The sequence below is a fragment of the Felis catus genome, chromosome X (genome assembly GCF_018350175.1).
Source record: "Felis catus isolate Fca126 chromosome X, F.catus_Fca126_mat1.0, whole genome shotgun sequence".
NCBI classification, from domain to species: Eukaryota; Metazoa; Chordata; class Mammalia; order Carnivora; family Felidae; genus Felis; species Felis catus.
Window position 1 is genome coordinate 123,211,010 of NC_058386.1, and position 19,638 is coordinate 123,230,647.

A 19,638-nucleotide genomic window follows, 5' to 3' on the forward strand; every position below is an offset into this window, starting at 1 on the left:
TCTGCCAGGTGCTCAGCTACTGGCCTTTCTATCCCCTCAGCCACTCTGGCCGGGAACATTTCTCGTCTGCCCAGCTTCCAGATGTCCCTCAGCAGAGGGGATATCAAGGCCTTCCAAGACCAGTAAAGGCTCGTGGGGGGGCTGGTGCCTGTCTTTTGACCTCAAGGAAGAGGATAGAGAGAGCCCAGGGGACTGACCTCTGGGGAGCCCCTGTGCAAGTGGCCTCAGGTGGCTAGAGATGTTTCTTTCACTCCCACTGCCCCAGTCAGCCCAAGTTGGTGACGTCTTGGTGGGGAAAACATAGCCTGTCAGCTTTCTAAATTTTTTAAATGCTTATTTATTTTTGAGAGAGAGAGAGAGACAGAAAGACAGAGGGAGAGCAAGTGGGGGAGGGGCAGAGAGAGAGAGACACACAGAATCAGAAGTAGGCTCCAGGCTCCGAGCTGTCAGCACAGAACTCACGAACTGTGAGATCACAACCTGAGCCGAAGTCGGACACTCAACTAACTGAGCCACCCAGGTTCCCCCCACACCTGTCAGTTTTCTGGTTGGTACATTCTGCAGGGAAAAAGCAGCTTCTCCCTGCCTCATTGTGAGAACTTGGAGAAGTTATCTAACTTCTCTGTGCCTCAGGTTCCTCCTCTGTAAAATGGGAATAATAACAGAAACCACCAAAGACATAATACCTGCAAACTGCTTGGTAAAAGGTAAGAAGCAGGAAACTGAACCATTATTCTGATTCCTGTTCTATCAGCAACCTCTGCCGTGGCCACTGGGCTGCACAGAGAGCCCTGAGACTGTTCACAGAAGCTCCTGCTGTGCCAGCTTTGGGCCCTGCCTCAGCATGCTCCTTTTCCCAGGCAAGGGGCTGGCAAACAGCCCAAGGCCCCACTTCTCCCTGCATCACACACAAGCTGTCTGGCCCGTAGCCTAGACTCCCCTCTTTCCCTTGCTGCAGCCTCAAACTGGCAGGCAGAAGGGAATGGCCAATGGGGCACACAAGCAATAGTGTGTGTGCATGGGGTGGTGGGGGTAAGGTTGCCCAGGTTTCAGCCAGTGGGAGGTTCTGGCCCAACTGGAGCCCAATCCTGGCCCCTGGCCCCCAGTAGGGGATCTCCTGGGCTCAAATCCACACAGGGGCTCTGGGTTCCAATCTCCATGTGGCCGCCCAATCTCTGATTACAGTCTCTGATTTATATCCCACTATTGCCCAAAAGGAATTAAAGCAGCTGCTAATAAAGATACATGCATATCAAAGCCACTTATGATGCAGAAAGAAATGTTTGAAATGTAAACCATGGCAAGACAGTTATTGTCATTGAACATAAAGTTCAGTTCTGAGTTTCCTGGTAGGCAATGCCCAAGAGGGAGCGATGCATCTCGTTGTCTTTATGTCAGTTCCACAGGGCAGCTGACCTTTCCTTAGGGTGATTTAATAGAGACTTTGAATAACCCACAGACACTATCCCCATGGGAGACATGTACAGAAACTTTGGCAGTGAACTCCAGGGAGGAAAGAGGTATCTGCCTGGTGCATGGGGGGAACACCAGGCAAAGTCAGTCCCGATCTGGGTTTCCTCTCTCCATCTGGAGCAAGACTGAACAACCCAGGGAGGACTGGAAGGGAAGGTGAGGTCCTTACCCCATCGCCCTTGACTACCACCTGCCTCAGCTGGGCTGATGATGACAGATGATCTCAGGGACTTGGATTCCAACCATTAGGCTAAATGAGAATTTAGCAGCTATTAACAGGCAAGTATGTCTGGGAAGGGTAACCCATGAAACCTCTGCATCCTTTATATTCAATGGTGATCTTGAAACCTGAGTGGGAGCTAGGAGGTGTGAGGGGAGGACCAGGAAGCTGCTATAAGAAATCCAGATTTCTGGGAATGTAAGCTGGTACAGCCACTCTGGAAAACAGTACGGAGGTTCCTCAAAAAACTAAAAATAGAACTACCCTATGACCCAGCAATTGCACTACTGGGCATTTATGCACGGGATACAGGTGTGCTGTTTCGAAGGGACACATGCACCCCCATGTTTATGCAGCACTATCAACAATAGCCAAAGTATGGGAAGAGCCCAAATGTCCATGGATGGATGAATGGATAAAGAAGATGTAGTATATATATACAATAGAGTATTACTTGGTGACCAAAAAGAATGAAATCTTGCCATTTGCAACTATGTGGATGGAACTGGAGGGTATTATGCTAAGTGAAATTAGAGAAAGACAAACATCATATGACTTCACTCATATGAGGACTTTAAGAGACAAAACAGATGAACACAATGGAAGGGAAACAAAAATAATATAAAAACTGGGAGGGGGACAAAACAGAAGAGACTCTTAAATATGGAGAACAAGCAGAGGGTTGCTGGAGGGGTTGTGGGAGGGGGCATGGGCTAAATGGGTAAGGAGCATTAAGGGACCTACTCCTGAAATCATTGTTGCACTAGATGCTAACTAATTTGGATGTAAATTAAAAAAAAAAAAAAAAAAGAAAGAAAAGAAATCCAGATCTCAACCCGGGATCCAGCAAGGGGACATGGTGAGCTTTGGGTTTATGATGTGTGCAAAGCACATGGTGACCTCCCAAAAAGATGCTTGTGGGATAGCTGAATGAACTGCAGTTTGAACTCTAAACTCTAACTCCAGTGGCTTCCATGTGGATTTTGGGCTCCTGAGCAAAGGTTTGTTTTGCACTTAATTATTTACTTGTCCCTGTATTGGGGGAAGCTGTTACAGTCAGCTATGGTCTACAGGGAGTAGAGACACATGAGTTCAAGGTCAAGAGTACTAGGCTAGCTGGGCTCCTTGCAGGAAATAGATCACCCTCTCTGGACTTTGCTGTCTGCAGTGATAGAATCAGATTTGTAATCCCTGTTCCACCCTGCCTCCTCCTGGCAGTAGTGCAATGACTCTGTGAGGCAGGAGTGTCTAATGTCACACAAATAAATGTCAAGAATTGTTCAAAGTATAGTTAGAGAATTTAAACAGAGGAAGAAGGGAGAAGGCAAGTTCAAGTCAAAGGATCGCATCTCTCATGGTGGAGTTTAGGTCTGTGGGAGGCCCGTAGGAGCCATTCAAACCCCGTGGCTTCCTCTAACTGCCATCAAAGCAGCTCCAGTACATTAGCCATGGTCTCTTGACACTCTTCTCCTGCCCTGGGTACAAGGGCCCGGGTGAGAGGCAGCTCTTGAATTTGGATCCATTGCTGGCGTTTCCTGTTTTCCCTAATGTGTGAGCTGAAGCCCAGAAAGCCGTGCCACTCTTCCATGGCACAGAGATGGGGAGAGGCTGCCCGAGGAGCCCAGGCACCCAGCTCCTGAGTCCGAGCACCTTCCTCAAGGCCCGGGCACACCTGGGTGCCGTGGGCCCTAGAGAAGAAGAAACGCAGAAGTGAGGTTACGCCAGCTTTGCTCCCGGGGCCTCTCGGTGGCCCTTTCTGCAAACCAGGTCAGAAGTGCACAGTTACAGCGGTGCGGTCGTGTTGTGTGAGCTTGACAGAGATACAGCAGGGTTTCCCCTCCACCAGGGCAGAAGCAGACACTCTCAGGCTCCCCGGTCCACCTGTTCATACTGGTTTTCCCATCAAGGATGTGCTGGCTTAGGAGTGGCCATTTGATTCAAGCCCCTGGGGGCATCCGGGGATGAGAAATAGCCAGTGAAGACAGGTGGGCCAGAAAAGATGCTGAGAAGTGGGAAGGAAGGGCGTGCTGGGACATAAAAGGCACCTGGCCAGCCCTGGAACCTTGGGTAAATCACTTCCCCTCAACGGCTCCCACTTTCCCCATGTGAGCATGAGGGGTGGCACTGGATTCATCGGTTCATTCATTGGTTGGCCAAATACGCACCTGCTGGACTCCACTCTTAGTCCAGGCACGGGGAACAGAGGGGATCCTGGGAGAGCAGAGGGGAAAGAGAGCCTCAGCGTGGTGGGGGTGGGAGGCAAGGGTGCAGAGCATGACAAGGACCCAACAACTGAGCTGAATTGTGAAGGCTGAGTAAGAGTGTGAGTGAGGAAAGGGCCAAGGACAAAAAGGGATAGATGGCGATGTGTGTGCACGCACGCAGCAAAATACACAAAATGATGGATGGTGACGTGTGCAGGCGCGCGGCAAAAAGCACAAAACATAAAATTAGCCACTTTAAAGTGGAGAATTCGGGGACATTTAATACATTCACAGTGTTGTGCAACCATCACCTCTACAAAATTCTAGAACCTTTTCATCCTGCCAAAAGGAAAGCCTGTACCCATTAAGTAGTCACTCCCATTCTCCCCGAACCCCAGCCCCCGGCAAACACTAATCAGCTTTCTGTCCCTATGGACTCACCTCTTGGGATCATTCCTATGAGTGGAAGCATACCATATGTGGTCTTTCGTGTCTGACATCTTTCACTCGGCATCCTGTTGTCAGGGTTCATCCACACTGTAGCACGTGTCATTTTTGTTTATCATTCATCAGTTGAAAAGACATCTGAGCCGTTTCCACTTTTTGGTCACTGGGAATAATGCTGCCACAGACATTCATGTACACTCCCTGTTTTGGTGCACAATCTCTGAGTCCCTGTTTCCAGTTCTCTTGGGTCTACACCTGGGTGCGGCATTGCTAGCTCCTACGGGGAACTGCATGTGCCTGGCTGACGAAGCCGATCTCCATGGTGGCAGCACCAGCTTACATTCCCACCAGCAGTAAATGAGGGGTCCAATTTCTCCACACCCTCACCCACAGCTGTTATTTGTGGGTGTTGACTTGTAAGGGGCAGGTTAGGGAGGAGGAATCTGAACAAGACCAGGAGGAGCAGCCAGGAAGGGCGGAGGAACACCATGGGTGTGCAGTGTCCTGGGGACCTGCTGGCTGGGGAGGGCTAGTTAGTGAGCTATCTCACGGCCAGGGCTGGGGCAGGAGCTTAAGGTGTGCTAGGAGGTGAGGAAGTGGACAGCGTGTGTGGCTTTAGATGGCTGGCCCAGGACAGGATGGTCACTGTGGTGCAGTAGGTAGGGACGGGTGGGGGATGGGGTCCAAGGGAGGGCTTTTGTCAAGGCTGCGGGGCTTGCATGACATGATTTGAGTTGGCCACCGTGCTGGCGGTTCCCTCCGTTATTGCTGGGGGGGTTGGAGCATGTGTGCTGAAGGCCCAGAGGCCCTGCTGGCCTGACAGTTTGTTGGAAGAGAGAGACTGTCCAGACTCAGCCACCGGGAAACCTGGCCCAAGGGTGCTAGGGGAGCCAGAGGAGACGAGATTTGGGGAAACTGGCGAAACCCAGGGCAGTGCTGGAACACTGTTGGAATGACAGGTGCCTGTCTCCAGGGGGAGAAGGCCCTCGTGCCTGGCAAATGGTGGGGACTCAAAAAATGTGTTTGGATGAATGAAGAGACAAACAGAGAGAGAGAGACAGAGAGACAGAGAGAGAAATTCCTCACAGGTTCTCAGGAGTCCATTTGCATGAGATCCTGTGAGGTTTTGGGGATGGCTGGCAAGACTCAGGGGCAGGTGGTGGTGGCAGCCATTGGGGCCACGGACAGCCAGGGGGACCAGGAGACAAGAGGCAGGCCGGCCAAGCAGTTTAAGGGTCACTCTGGGCCTTGTCCTCCTGCTCCCTTTTCCTTGGCCTGACGCCCCCACCCAACTTGCCGTAAGGCCCCGTGGTAAGATTGGACGGGCATGGTGGGGGGAATCCCAAGTCCCTGGGGTCTCTGAATGCCCTGCCACTCTCCTCAGCCAGGCTGGCCTTTTACAGGAACCTGGGGAGGCTGGCCTTCCAGGACTGAAAGTAAGCAGGAGAATGCAAGGTGGGGCAGCGTCAGGATAGGGAGGGGCGCTAGGGGCAAAGTGGGAGGTGGCCAGGGTGTCAGGACCATCCTGCTGTGCTGCTTCCCCCTCCCCCAAAGCACGTCAGTCACCCTTTCCAAAGCCTTTCTCACCTATTCCCCACCACCCACCGCTGCCTGCCACCCAGCCAGCCAGCCTCCCACTGGCTGTTGGTGGCTGGGACACCTGCACCCGGCCCCCTCTGCCAGGTGCCTCCCCGTAGATATCCTGAGGGAGGCTCGCTGGGATAAACAGCCTCTGGCCATTTACTCTCTGGTGTGGTTCCCTTTGCCCTCCTCTCCCTCCTCTGCCTCTCCCGCCCTCTCCTCTTCTCTTCTCCTCCCCCACCTCTTCCCTCCCCATGCACTCTCCCTTGAGTCCTCCCTACCCTCTCCTCGCTGAGCTGTGGTGGCTTCACCTGCCTTCAGCCTTTCCCGCTCCTTCCATTCTTTGCTGCCAGCCCAGGGAACATGCCACCTCTCTCCATTGCCAGGTGGATGAGGAGGCTGGGCATGAGTCTCCCTGCCTTCCTTAGAGGCCAGGGGGTGTGGACAGAGAGTGGCGGGAAGGTAGAGGCAGGGAGGAGCACCCCTCCAGGCCTCAGGAAGCCTGGTGGCAGCTGTGGGCTGGGAGAGGTGAGCAGGGATGGAACTTCCTGGTGGGGCCCTGTCTATACCTCCTTGTCTACCACCCCCCGTGTTCCCCTCCTAAACACACCTGGTGTCCCAGTACTGCTCCTGAGTGCCAGAGAAAGGGAAGAATGGATGATGGCAGGGCTGCTGTGTCCCCTGGGTGTTTTCTAGGTACTTCTTGGCTTCCTTGTGCTGGACCAACTGTGATGGTGGGGGTGGGGTGGGAAATGCTACATGGTAGCCTCAAAACAAAGAGCACTGAGCGGGCAGTCAGGACTTGGCTTGCAGTGTGCCTGTGGTCAAATCACTGACCCTTTTGGGTCTCATTTGCCTCCACTGTGAAATCGTTTGGCCTGGGCGGCCTGTGGGGCTCCTTTGAGCACGGGAACTAAGCTGATTATAAGCTGCTGCCCCGTCCTCTCCAGACTTCTACTACTGGTTGGCTATGTGCAAGGTGGTGTGGCCTCTGGACCCACACACTGGCCTTCCCTGTAGAGTGGCTTTCCAAGGGTGGTCCCTGGGCCAGCAGCAGCAGCAGCAGCACCTGGGAGCTTATCAGAAACACAAATCCTCAAGGGGCACTCTTGGTTTCAGCTCGGATCTGACCTCATGATGTGTGCACAAACGGGGGTTGGACAGAGAAAGAGGAAGAGAGAGAATCCCAAGCAGGCTCCATGCTCTCAGCAGGGGGCCCTATGTGCGGCTCACACCCGTGAACCGTGGGATTATGGCCTGTGCCGAAACCAAGAGCTGGACGCTCAACCACCTGAGTCACCCAGGCTCACCAAAATAAGTAAACTAAAAAAAGAAAAAAAAAAGAAATATAAACCATCAGGCCCCACTACAGACTCATTGACTCATAAACTCTGGGGTGAGGCCAAAGAATCTGGTTTTAACAAGCCGTGGGGTGATTGTAGTGCACCCTGAAGTCTGAGAACCACTATGCCAGACCATTTGTATTAGTGGAGGAAGCAGGGGGGCAGTTCATCCCAAATGGTGGCAATGTGCGATCTCTGGGGGTCAACATGCTCACGTGTGGCCTGTGTTGCATGCATATATGCGCCTGCAAGCACACATGCACATGCACACACACGCACTTACTCTGTTTGCACAACAGTCCCTGATCGGTCCACCCCTCTGTTGGCAGCTTTGCTTTAGATAGATTTGCTTACAGCAAGATGAAGAATTTTTTTTCCATGAAGGACACCACAGATAGTTAACAGACAGACGACAGATGGGGAGGAGATATTTGCTGTTTAAAGCCAACAAGGGATTAATAGATAAAATATACAAGAATATTCTGCAAACCAACAAGTAAAAGACCCAACAGGAAAATGAGCAAAGCATATGAATAGGCAATTCGCAGAAGGAGAAACCCAAAAGGCTAGCAAGTAAGTATGCGAAGAGATGCTCAGATTCGTTAGTAATCAGAGAAATGCAAATTAAAACAATGAGATAGGATACACACATGTCAGATTGGCAAAAAGCAGCTAAATGATGCCAAGTGCTGGCTAGGATAAAGAGAAAGGGAAACCATTGTGTGCTACTGGTGGGAGTCCAGCTAGATGGATGCAGCTGCTTTGCAAAGCCACCTGGCAGCATGTGGCAGGATCAAGTGTACATGTCCACACTGACCCAGCAATCCGTCTTCTGGGTACAACCCCTGACGAATTCTCCTGCGGGCCCACAAAGGGACTATGAGTTTCTTGTGGCTGCTGTAACAAAGTGTCATAAACTGGGTGGCTTAAAGCAGCAGAAATTTGTCATCTCCTAGTTCTGGGGGCCAGAAGTCCAAGATTAGTGTCACTGGGCTGAAATCCAGTTGTCAGCAGGGCCCACTCCCTCCAAAGGCTCTAAGAGAAGGTCCTTGCCCACCTCTTCCAGCTTCTGGTGGCTGCAGATGTTCGCTTCTACCTTCGAACATCTTTGAGCACCTTCACATCTCTCCCCATTGTGCCTTCACATCCCTTCTCTTCTGTGTGTGACGTCTCCCTTGCCTCCCTTGTATAAGAATACATGTGTCCTGGTTAAATATCGTCTCCCCCAAATTCATATTCCCCCAGAACCTCGTAAAGTGACCTTGCTAGGAAATAGGGTCTTTGCAGATGTAATTAGTTAAGATGAGGCCCTACTGGAGTAGGAGAGGCCCTTAATCCAATGACTGATGCTCTTATAAAAAGAGGAAAGGATACAGGAAAGCTCAGGGAAGGCCATGTGAGGACGGAGAGATGGTTTGGCCACAAGCCAAGTCTGGAGCCACCAGAAGCTGGAACAGGGGAGGAAGTATTCTTTCCAAGAGCCTTTGGAGGGAGTGTGCCCTGGTGACAGCTTGATTTTGGACCTCTGGCCTCCAGAACCATGAAGAAGTAAATTTTTCTTGTTTTAAGCCACCCAGTTTGTTCATACTTTGTTATGGCAGCCCCAGGAAATTTCTTCAACACGTGATTACACTTCGGACCCGCCCAAATAATCCAAGATAATCTCTTCATCTCAAGATTCTTGACTTAATCACACCTGCAAAGACCCACTTTCCATATAAGATAACTTGCACAGGGTCCAGGGAATGGAACCTGATATCATTGGGGGAGCCTGCTCTCGGACCCGCACAAGGAGTTCGCCGTGCATTACTTGTGCTACCAGGGCATTGGAAGCAACCAGGTATCCACCACTGGGGGAAAGGAGAAGCAACCATGTGGTTACAAGCAACCAACTCAGGGACACACAGCAGCATGGAGAGGTCACGCACATAGGGCAGAGTGGAAAAGCACTCTGGAAGAAATGGAACAAGTTCTCCAGGACAATATCACTTGTGTTTATTGAAACACACACATGCACACGCACGCGCACGCACACACACACACACGTGCGCACACACACTACCCTACCCGTTTGCCAGAGCAAATACTCTGAGGGAAGGGGAAATGGAGCAGAAAGTGGGCATTACCAGGACTGGATGGATGGATGGATGGATCCAGCCAGAGAGGAACCTCACACACCCATGACGGTGATGCCAAGAATTGAGGAATGTCATTACCTGAGGGTCAAAAGAGACAAAGGAGAAGAACAAGTCCCGGACAGGTCATTTCCAGTGAAGGCTACCCCACTCTGGAAGCGCCTTGGTGCATTTTACATAAGGATACACTGCCCCATCATCTGTAGCAGTGGCGGCTGGTAGCCAGGGAGCTTCACCCTTCCCTTTGGGAAGGGAGGAACCATGTAGCCTCGAGAGTGGAGGGAGGACACCCTCCTTAGCAACACCAAGGAACAAAGAAAGCCACACGAATGCCATTTGCTGTTGCCTGACAGTTGTTTTCCATCTGCTGTGCTGAGTGCTGCCTCCCAGCAGTCTTGAGCGGGCAGCTGACATTGTTGGCTCACCCGTTGGTCTTGGTTCAGACCTCTCATGGTGTTTTCATTCTTGGAACACACCCGGCCTCCCTTTTCCCAGATACTTCTAATGCCACTTGATCAAGTAGCAGGAGTGCAAAATAGAATGAGACCAATGGCCCTGGAAACAATCATAGAAGTCATCACGAACCGTGAATCAGTTTGGAAAATAGTCCACCATGTTGACCCGTGGTGAAGGGGGTTGGATCTTGTTTGCTTCTTTCCCTTTGGATTTCTCCTAGTTCCCTGTAAAGTTCCCCTTGAAAATGCCATCCTTCAGGGGCGCCTAGGTGGCTCAGTCGGTTGAGCGTCTGACTTCGCCTCAGGTCAGGAACTCGCGGTCCGTGAGTTTGAGCCCCGCGTCAGGCTCTGTGCCGACAGCTCAGAGCCTGGAGCCTGCTTCAGATTCTGTGTGCGTGTGTCTCTCTCTTTCTCTCTGCCCCTCCCCCACTCACACTCTGTCTGTCTCTCCTTCAAAAAGAAATAAACATTAAAAAAATTAAAAAAAAAAAAAAGAAAGAAAATGCCATCCTTCTTGGCTATGCTTGGGAGGAAAGAGAACCTGACTTTTAACGTTTTGTCTATTAGTACCAAGGCCAGAGGGAAAAGGGGAGTAATATTTTATTGTAACATTTTCTTTATTCCCCACAAAGGCCTTTTAGCAGAACTGACCTTCAATATTTTTGAATCTAGCAACAACAGGAAAACTCTGATTGTGGCGTGCGCTCAGCTGTCTTCTTGTCTAGGCTCTCTTGATCCACTAAAGGATTCATATTTTCAGGTACCCCAACAGCTGCTTGATTTTGCTACTCATTCCTGTCCACCTCCTCACTCCTACTGTTACAGGCATACCTGGGAGACGAAATTTCCAAACACAGGTGAGGAATCAAGCAGTGGTTTTTCATCTCAGAAGATGCTTTAACAGCCTGCTCAAGGTCTGTGCTTTTCATGAACATATATTTCATCAGAGCTTTGCCGCACTTGACACAATTGGCATTCCTCGTTCAGAACAGAAACTGGTGCTAAAAACAAAATTCATCTAGAGGCTCCAATGGATCCTTAATCATTTGCTTGGGAGACAGGAGCCTGCTCTCTCTTCTTCTCTTTCCTGGTTGGAGTAAATCCCTGTCTCCCAAGCAAACATTCCTTGCCTCCCACCAAAAGAGGCCTTCAGCCAACCACTCAGCCTCCCAGGGCCTCAACTTACCCATCTGTACAGTGAGGTGGTTCGAACTAGTTGCAGATTTTCACACTGTTGGTGGAAGGTTCTAGGAGGTGCTTCAGTAGCCACCATGGAGATAGGAGGAGACTTAGCAGGTAAGAATCCTTCCCCACCCCCCCCCCCGTTTTTAACCATTGCCCTTCCACTTTCATCTGTTTTCATCTTGATAGACTGTGGCATATGATTTCATTGGAAAAGTCATTCCTTTTGCTGCTGAAAATGTGTGGAAGCCATTGGACTAGATGAACTCTGAGGTCCCTGTACTGGTTTCCTGTGGCTGCCGTAACAAATTACCACCAACTGGGTGGCTCAAAACAACAAAAATGTATTCCGTCCTGGCTCTGAGGGCCTGAACACCCAAATCAGTTGTTAGCTTGAAAATTAGTATCATTAGCTCGAAATCAAGGTGTTCTAAGGGAGAGTTCATTCCTTGTCTCTTCCAGCCTCTGGTGGCTGCTGATGTTCATTGGCTTGTGGCTGAATTACGCCAGTCTTCAAAACCTGCATCTTTAAATCTCTATCTGCTCTGTCTTCACATTGCCTTATTTTCTGTGTGTCTATCCTTCCTCTGCCTCTCTCTTATAAGGTTATATGTAGTTGCATTAGGGCCAATCCAGATAATCTAGGATCATCTCGCCATGTTGATATCCTAAGCTTTCTTACATCTACATCAACATAGACTTTTTTTTTTTAATTTTTTAAAATGTTTTTTTTTATTTATTTTTGAGACAGAGAGAGACAGAGTGTGAGCAGGGGAGGGTCCGAGAGAGAGGGATTCAGAGTTTGAAGCAGGCTCCAGGCTCTGAGCTGTCAGCACAGAGCCTGATGCAGGGCTCGAACTCACAGACTGTGAGATCATGACCTGAGCTGAAGTCGGCTTAACTGACTGAGCCACCCAGGCACCCCGACTTTTTTTTTTTTTTTGATGTATAAGTTAACATCCAGAGTTTCTGATGAATAGGCTGTGGATAGCTTTTGAACAACACGATTCTATTTTTTTAATATGTACTTTTTAAGTTTATTTCTCTCAAGAGAGAGAAAGAGAGAGCGAGGACGAACAGGGGAAGGGCAGAGAGAGAGAGAGAGAGGGAGAGAGAAACTTCCAAGCAGGCTCTGAGCTGTCAGCACAGAGCCTGATGTGGGGCTTGAACCCACAAACCATGAGATCATGACCTGAGCTGAAGCCAAGAGTTGGATGTTTGACCAACTGAGTCACCCAGGTGTACCAGAACAGTAATACTCTAGGAATACCCCCTGCGCAGTTCCCATCTCAGTACCTTTCCTTATATTCCCACATCTTAAAGAACCTAAAAGTACAACAATACTGTTTTCGTTCAACTGGGGAATAGGGAACCAAACTTCATTCCTTCATCATGAAAGAGTAGATTGAAAAATATTTTGCTGCAAGAATAATCCCCCCCCACCTTTCTAAGTGATTGATTTATTTTTTTTTGAAAGAGAGAGAGAGCGTGAGCGGGGGACGGGTAGAGGAGGGACAGAGGATCCAAAGTGGGCTCTGTGCTAACAGCAGACAGCCCAATGTGGGACTAGAACCCACGAACCATGAGATCATGACCTGAGCTGAAGTTGGATGTTTAACCAATTGATCCACCCAGGTGCCCCAAAAGTAATTTCTGATCAGTGTCAAAAACTATAAAGAAATAGAATAAAGGATCACTCATAATTCCGCCTTTCCAGGACAATCACATTGGTCGAACACTTTCTATGTGCCTGGACCCAGCCTAGGTGTGCTTTATATTTTATACCCCATGGTCCTCACAATTGCCCTATAAGGTGGGCATTGAGACCCATTTTACCAACAAGGAAACTGAGGCATGGAGAGGTGCAGCAATCAGCCCAAGGGCACTCAGCTAGGAAGGTACAGAGTTCAGACTTGAACCCAAGTACTCTTGACTCCAAAGCCCATGCTCTTGACCTCTGAACCCACCATACACCTTCAGTGCAATTTGGTATCCAAGACTGTCAAAAACAACAGGACAACAAGATTCCGTGCTCACCAGAACATAACCCAACTACGGAATATCCCCACCAGGATGCATACTTATGCATCCTTGCCAGGATTGACTTACATTCTGTCCTGCTCAAAGTCTCATTCTTTGAGGCTGCTGTACAATCTGGAGTTCCTGAATGGGAACTTTAGTTGGTGGGATACTCTTTCCCCATCCCCAACCCTTTGGAGCAGGAACAGTGTGGTATATTCCAAAGGCGAGTTCATTCAGTCAGGACAATAGCAATGGTGCCACCACTGGGGAGTAAGGGACAGGTCATGTGCACTTTTCCCAGCCTTAAACTGTCTCACCATCCACATCCATTTTCTTTTCCAGATAACTATGTGCCTCTTGTTCCTTTGGCGCAGTAAAAATGTGACCCACTTCCATTTGCAAAGCATAGGAAGCTTTCCAGTCCCTACTTTGCTGGGATAGGAGGGCAGTGTGGTGCAGTGGGCAGAGCTCAGGGCAGTGAGCCAGGGGCCATTGGTTCCAGGCTCAGCTCTGCCACTAAGCCCGGTGGGACCTTGAGCCAGCTCCTGGCCGTCTCTGGAACTACTTGGTTCCCCACCTAGAAAAGGCAAATTCACACGAGATGCTAATTGCCCTTTCACCTGTAAGGTTCTATGATTTATAGAATGTCAACACTGGCATGCTAAAAGGTGCTTTGAAAATTCATCATAACTATTTAAATTAGCTAGCAACATATGCTGAGCTCATCACATAATCACAAGCCACATTGTGGAGCAAGATCTAGGAGAGAGAGGGTGATGCATAATTTGATACTCTCTTCTCTCTAGATCCCCCAATCAAGTGTTCCAGAAGCTGGCTTTCTGTGTGATCTCTAGCTTATCATCATCATTATCATCACCCAGCTCTTAGATTAAAGGCAGGAAGCTAGCAGGAGACATTTCCCAGAGGCCGCTGCAGCACCAGCGGCAGGAAGGCCAGTGTGGGTCTTGCGCTATCCTCACTCTTGTTTTTTTTTCTCATAGGTTTTAGGTTGCTCCTCTTATGACCAAACAACGCTGGCCCTCATCTCTTGACACTGCCAAGCCACTTCAATTTCATTCAAATTTGAATACCAGATCTGAGTTGGAACCAAACCCTTTGCAGGGCGGCAGGCCCTCTAGAGAGCTATGGGAGGCAGTTCTGACCCTGAGGGCGTTCCAGGTCTGGTGGAAAGAGCCAGGCAGGTGCAGAACCAACTAGAACACTCACGGCATTCTGACTCTTAGGAATAGTGTGACCATGCTGAGGTGCATCACAGGACCCCTACGTATGAGACTGGGGCCAGGTGTTCGGGGGTAGTGCTTGTTGGTGGCACGAACCTGTCTGGAACTGGATCTTGAAGCATCTTTCTGTGGTTTGATCCAACGATCGTGGAGTCAGTAGTGAGAGGTGGGGAGAAACATCTGGATTTGGAAGATATTTGGGAGATCTAATTGACGGGATTTGAATACAGCATGGATATGGGAGATGAGGGAGGGAGGGGAGCCAGGCAGGATGATGGGGGGGGGCGGTGGCAGTAGCGGTGCCACCCTTTGGGGCTGCATATGGGAGAGGGGCCAAGGTTGGGGAGCTTGGTTTGGGACACACTGGGGCAAGGCCCTGGAAGGTCATCCATCTGATGACTTCAGCAATTGCCCACAGGCCCTTTGACCCTGTGTGTGGCTGTAGGCAGGCAGAAGAATCCTGGATGGTCACTGACACAGGAAATGTGCTCCGTGGGTCCACCGTCTCTTTGTTTGTTTGCCCACTAATAACAACCAGGCAGTGAAGCCTCTGAAAGACACTGGGAGGCAGGAGATGTTTTTCTGGGCTTCAATTTTTCCAAAATATGCCCAAATTTGTCCCAGGACCTTTGTAGGGCACAGGTGAGACAGCAGATCGTGCAAGCACTTTGTAAACTGTTACGGAACAAAACAGCAGCATTATTATTATCATCACTATCATTATCATCATGTTCTCTGATCTGACTTGGGCCATTTGTAGCTTATGTTTACCCTTATCATTTTATCTGATTGTCCTTTTCTCCAACAGCTGGTGAATTGGGCAGGCCAGGCACAAACATATCCCAGGGTAAGTGGAAAGTTGAGATGATAAGCCAGATAAATCATGGAGGGCAGAAAAAAAAAAAGGCTTTTACTTGAACCATCTCAAGGCAGGCTGATCTGGCTGATCTGAGAGTCACATCATATCTAAAAAGCTGTCCAGAAAAATCTGAAAAGATTGGCAAACAAAGGACACCTGTTTATGAAGACAAAGATACCTTTTCCACTTCACTGTGACATTTAGAAGCGGTGCACCGTCATGCATTCACTCAGCCAGTGTTCGTGCTTGTCCAGGCACGTGGGGACCATGGAAAGGGAAATCGACGCCCTGGGGAGCTTACGCTCCAGCGGCCTGAGTGTGGCTCGATACTACTGCTACTCTCTGAGTATACAGAAGGGGAAACTGAGGACAAGTGAGGCTCTGGGATTTGTCCAGGGGTTTTCCAAGGTGCCCTGAAGTTGTGACAGCAGAGAGCACAGCCTCGTCCCGCACTCCTAGGCTGCTAGTTCAGGATCAGGTACACAAGACTGGGACCCCACCATGGATTTCCATAACGAAGGCTTATTAAGGTAGTGCTAATGTGGGTGTAGGTGCGTGCATTCAGATACATGGGTCCAGCCTGCCTTGATCCTACGGCTCAGGTCACAGATAGCCCAGAGAGAGGCGATTCGCTAGGGAAGATGTTGGGATTGTTCTCCAACTGCTGCTCTTCTGCACTGTCTGAAGAATTAAGAGCGAAGTCCAAGGGAACCATTCCAACAGTGAACCTTTCTCAAGCGCTCATTTGGTGTCAGGCACTGCGCCAAGTGCTTCATAGCATCCGCACAGCAACTTATGATGTGGGTCCTGTTGCTGGTCTCGTTTTTCAAATGGCAAAATGAAGGTACGGAGAGCTGAAGTTGTCTGCCCGAGTCACACAGTTATGTGGTGCTAACTGGACTATGGGGCTCCCTTTGCAAACAAGTCCTGATTAGTGCTGAAAATCGACCCAGCCCCCTCCAGTTCGCCAGTGCTGCCCTGTGGCACCAGGCACCCAGAGGGGACTGCCCTCAGATGTACACACAGAGGGACTTCCCTGCTTGGCTGAATTAAGTCCTCTCTGGAGTTGGCATTTGTCCTTGAGTTTTCTCATCGGCCTCTTCCCCAACCAGACAGAGGGTGTGCTCCCTGCACCGAGCATCCAGTAACACAGGCAGGCCTTCACTTCCCCAGGAGTTCATTCCTCCATCTAGCATTTCTGAGTGTTTCCTGGGTCCCAGGCCCTGCGCTAGCTGGGCAGAAGCCCAGCAGAGACAGACGTTTAACAAGCAATCACCCAAACAGTGGCCAAGTGAGCGCTGGGAGAAGTGCCAGAGAGAGAAAGGAAAGTGTGGTCTGGGGGACCTCAAGAGCCTCCCTGGGGAGTAACTGGGCTGAGGTCTCCAGGGTGGGTAGGCCTTGCCCAGGCCCCAGAAGGGGACTGGGTCCAGGCAGCCGAACAGCAGGTACACATTTGCACTTCTGGTAGTGAGGTGGGGATGGCCCCCTGAGGGAACTGGCGTTAACGGTTAAGGGGAGGGCAAGGTACAGGAGGCTACAGAAACGTGTGTTGGCAGGGATGTTGTCCTCACTGCAATGGGACGAGAGGGCACTGGTGGGCTGACAAGAAGGTCAGATTTACACTTTGAAAAAAGATCATACTTACTGTTGGCTGGAGGTTGGATGGGAGGTGGGTGGGGCACAAATCCACCTACTTTTCCCCACCTTCACTGCCCAGATCCCAAACCCAAGTCCCCAGCCCTCTGCCTCTGCCCCCTCCGGCCCATCCCTCCTCAGCAACAGGGAGAGCTTCCTCAGAAGTTTGATTGGGTCACTATGTGCCCCCAATCCTGCAGCGGCTCCCTATTGCCTTGGGCCTGTGGGAACGTGCAGGTGAGAACGTCTGCGGGGACACCCTTTCACTGAGGCCCTCCCTGACCACTCTAGCTTTTGGGTCCTCCCACCAGATCACACACATCCACACCTCGGTTAACGTGTTCTCCTTTCCCCACAGCCCGGGGTAATCTGCTTCTTCTCTGTCCATGGAAACCTCGCTAACCCTTGGTGCCCAGCTCAAAGTGACCCCCTTAGTCAGAAAGTCTTGCCAGACTTGGCTGCACTCACAATCAGAATAAAGGCTGCTTCTTGGCCTTTACTTGCTCTACTTTGCTGGCCCCTCTGTCTTGGCATTTATTTCATCCTGGACTGTTGATAGCTTTTGGTGTGTCTACTCTCTAGATTGCGCATTGCTTGAGGACAGAGACTTTGTCTTAAGAATGTAAGGAAGTCCTTTTGCCCTGGGGCTTACCTAGAGCATCAAGGTCAATTGAAAATGCATTTGTAGGTTAACAAATTTGAATGGAGTGGCTGCTCTGCGACACATACTGGGGAAACTGCAAAGAGAACAGAGGTCTCTGTCCTCTTGTGGCCACTTGCCAGGTGGGGAGCCCATCAATCAGCAAGGTGGCATTAGAGCAGAGACCTAAAAAGTGAGGGTGAGAGTTGTGCATCTTTATGGGGGAAGAGCGTCCCAGGCAGAAGAAAGAGCAAGTGCCAAGGTCCTGGGGCGGCTATTCATGAATGAGGTGGGGGCAGGGTGAGGAGAGAACTGAGAGATAGAATCAGAGGTGTGTGTGTTGGGAAGTGGCTTGTGTAAGCCCCTGAAGGACACTGGGAAGACTGTGGAGACAAGGTAATGGTTGGAGGGTCCTGAGCAGAGGAGGAGCAGGGTCTGACTTAACAAGAGCCCACCAGCTGCTGTTCTGACTACAGACTGAAGTTGAGGGGGTGGGGACAAGTGTGGTCAGTACAAGGGCCATGCACCTCAGAGTCAGCTTCTTTCATCATCCATGGGGCCTGTTTGTAAAGTCCTAACTTGGGGCTGGTGCATGCAGAGGACCACCTTTTGGGTTTGAGTTTGGAGCGGGTGGGGGGGAGACCAGGGAGCGAGTGAAGACAGGAAAACCATTCCCTTTGTGAGGCCTCACCGGCAATCCTAAGCACGTTGATGCCCTAAGGGACCCCAGGGGCCAGCCCCTGCCCCCCGTTTTCGTGATGGGAAACAGGCCCGGAAAGAAGAAACGGGGTGCATTTCAGAAACTAGCAACTCCAGTGGCATTTTTTCAGAGCGGCAGTCTTCAGCTCCCCGCCTCCCCCCCCTCCCCCCCGCAGGAATCCCTTCGGAGCGTGAATCCCTGCGGCCCGGCTGGAGAGAAACAGCTCGTACCTTTCCCCGAACAGGGGGTCCCGGCCCATTAGCTGCTCAGTTTGAGTCAGAGTCTGCCCCGGCAGCTCTCGGGCCAGGCACCGAAGGGCCGGTCTCCCACGCCTCGCGACGTCGGTGGGGGCGGGGAGGCGGGAGCAGCCGCGGGCGCTGTGCTGACTGCTACCCCGCGGCGCGGCCACCTCGCGGGGCCGGCCCGGCCCGTGGCTGCCGGGGCGCCGCGGCCCGTCCCCGCCCCAGCCCCAGCCCCGGCCCCGAGCGCGCTCGCGGGAACGGGCCTGGAGGGCACAGGGGCCCTGCGTGCCAGGCCCGTCTCGCCCGCAGGCCCGGGCCGCTGGCTCGTGGTGGCCAGGGCCGCGTCCCCACGAGGCGGCGGGCGGGGAGGCGGCGGCCAGCCACCCTCCCGCTGCTGCCCCACTTGCCGCCTCCGGTGTCGTGGCCCAGGCGCGCGCTCCCGCCGCAGGGGCCGGAGACGCCCGGGGAAGGCGAGACCCCGGCCGCGCCGGTCGGGGACGCGCACGCCGCGGCCCGGGAGGCCCCGGCGGCCAGACCTGCGCGTGGCGTCGCGGCGGGAGAGCGAGGGCGGGCCTCCCGAGCCAGGAGCCCCTGCTTCCCGGGGCCGCCGGCTGCCCTTCCCGTACCCCCCCCCCGCCCCCCCGCCAGCTCGCCTGTGGCCGGCGCGCCCACGGTGGGGCTGAGCTATTAAGGGTGCGCCGGGCGTGACTCCTGTGGACTCCCGTGCAGTCCCCTGCGTCAGGAGGAGGCTGGGTTAGCGGTCCCCGAAGGTTCTGCCCAGCTGTGTACTTACAATAACTTATAATAGCCAGAGACCCTGACCACCTCTGAGAACATCTTCCTCCCTAGGGAAAAAAAAGTCCAGCTGGAATGCAGTTCCCACCGAAGAGCAGAGGGGGAGGGGAGACGGGAGGTTCCAGGCCCGGAACCAGATGGGGGGGGAGGTGAGCAGGGTAGGGCAGGGCCCCAGGGAGGGCCTGGGAGCCTGCCGTTAAAGACTCCCTACCTGTGAAGATCTGAATTACAAAGGCTCTTAGACCCCTCCTGAAAGGGTCGGCTTCCAGTAGGATCTTCACAGCAGTACCCTTAACATATTTTAAAAGATTCTAAAACTTGGCCCCACCCCGTATCCACTCTGGCTGCACTTGAATGAATTCTCGAAAGGAGGCTGCCCAGGTTGAGCCTCGCAGAGGCCGCGTTTAAGCCTTGGGCAACCCCAGGAAACCTGGGGGTAGGGTGGTGCAGTAGGGGAGGAGTGG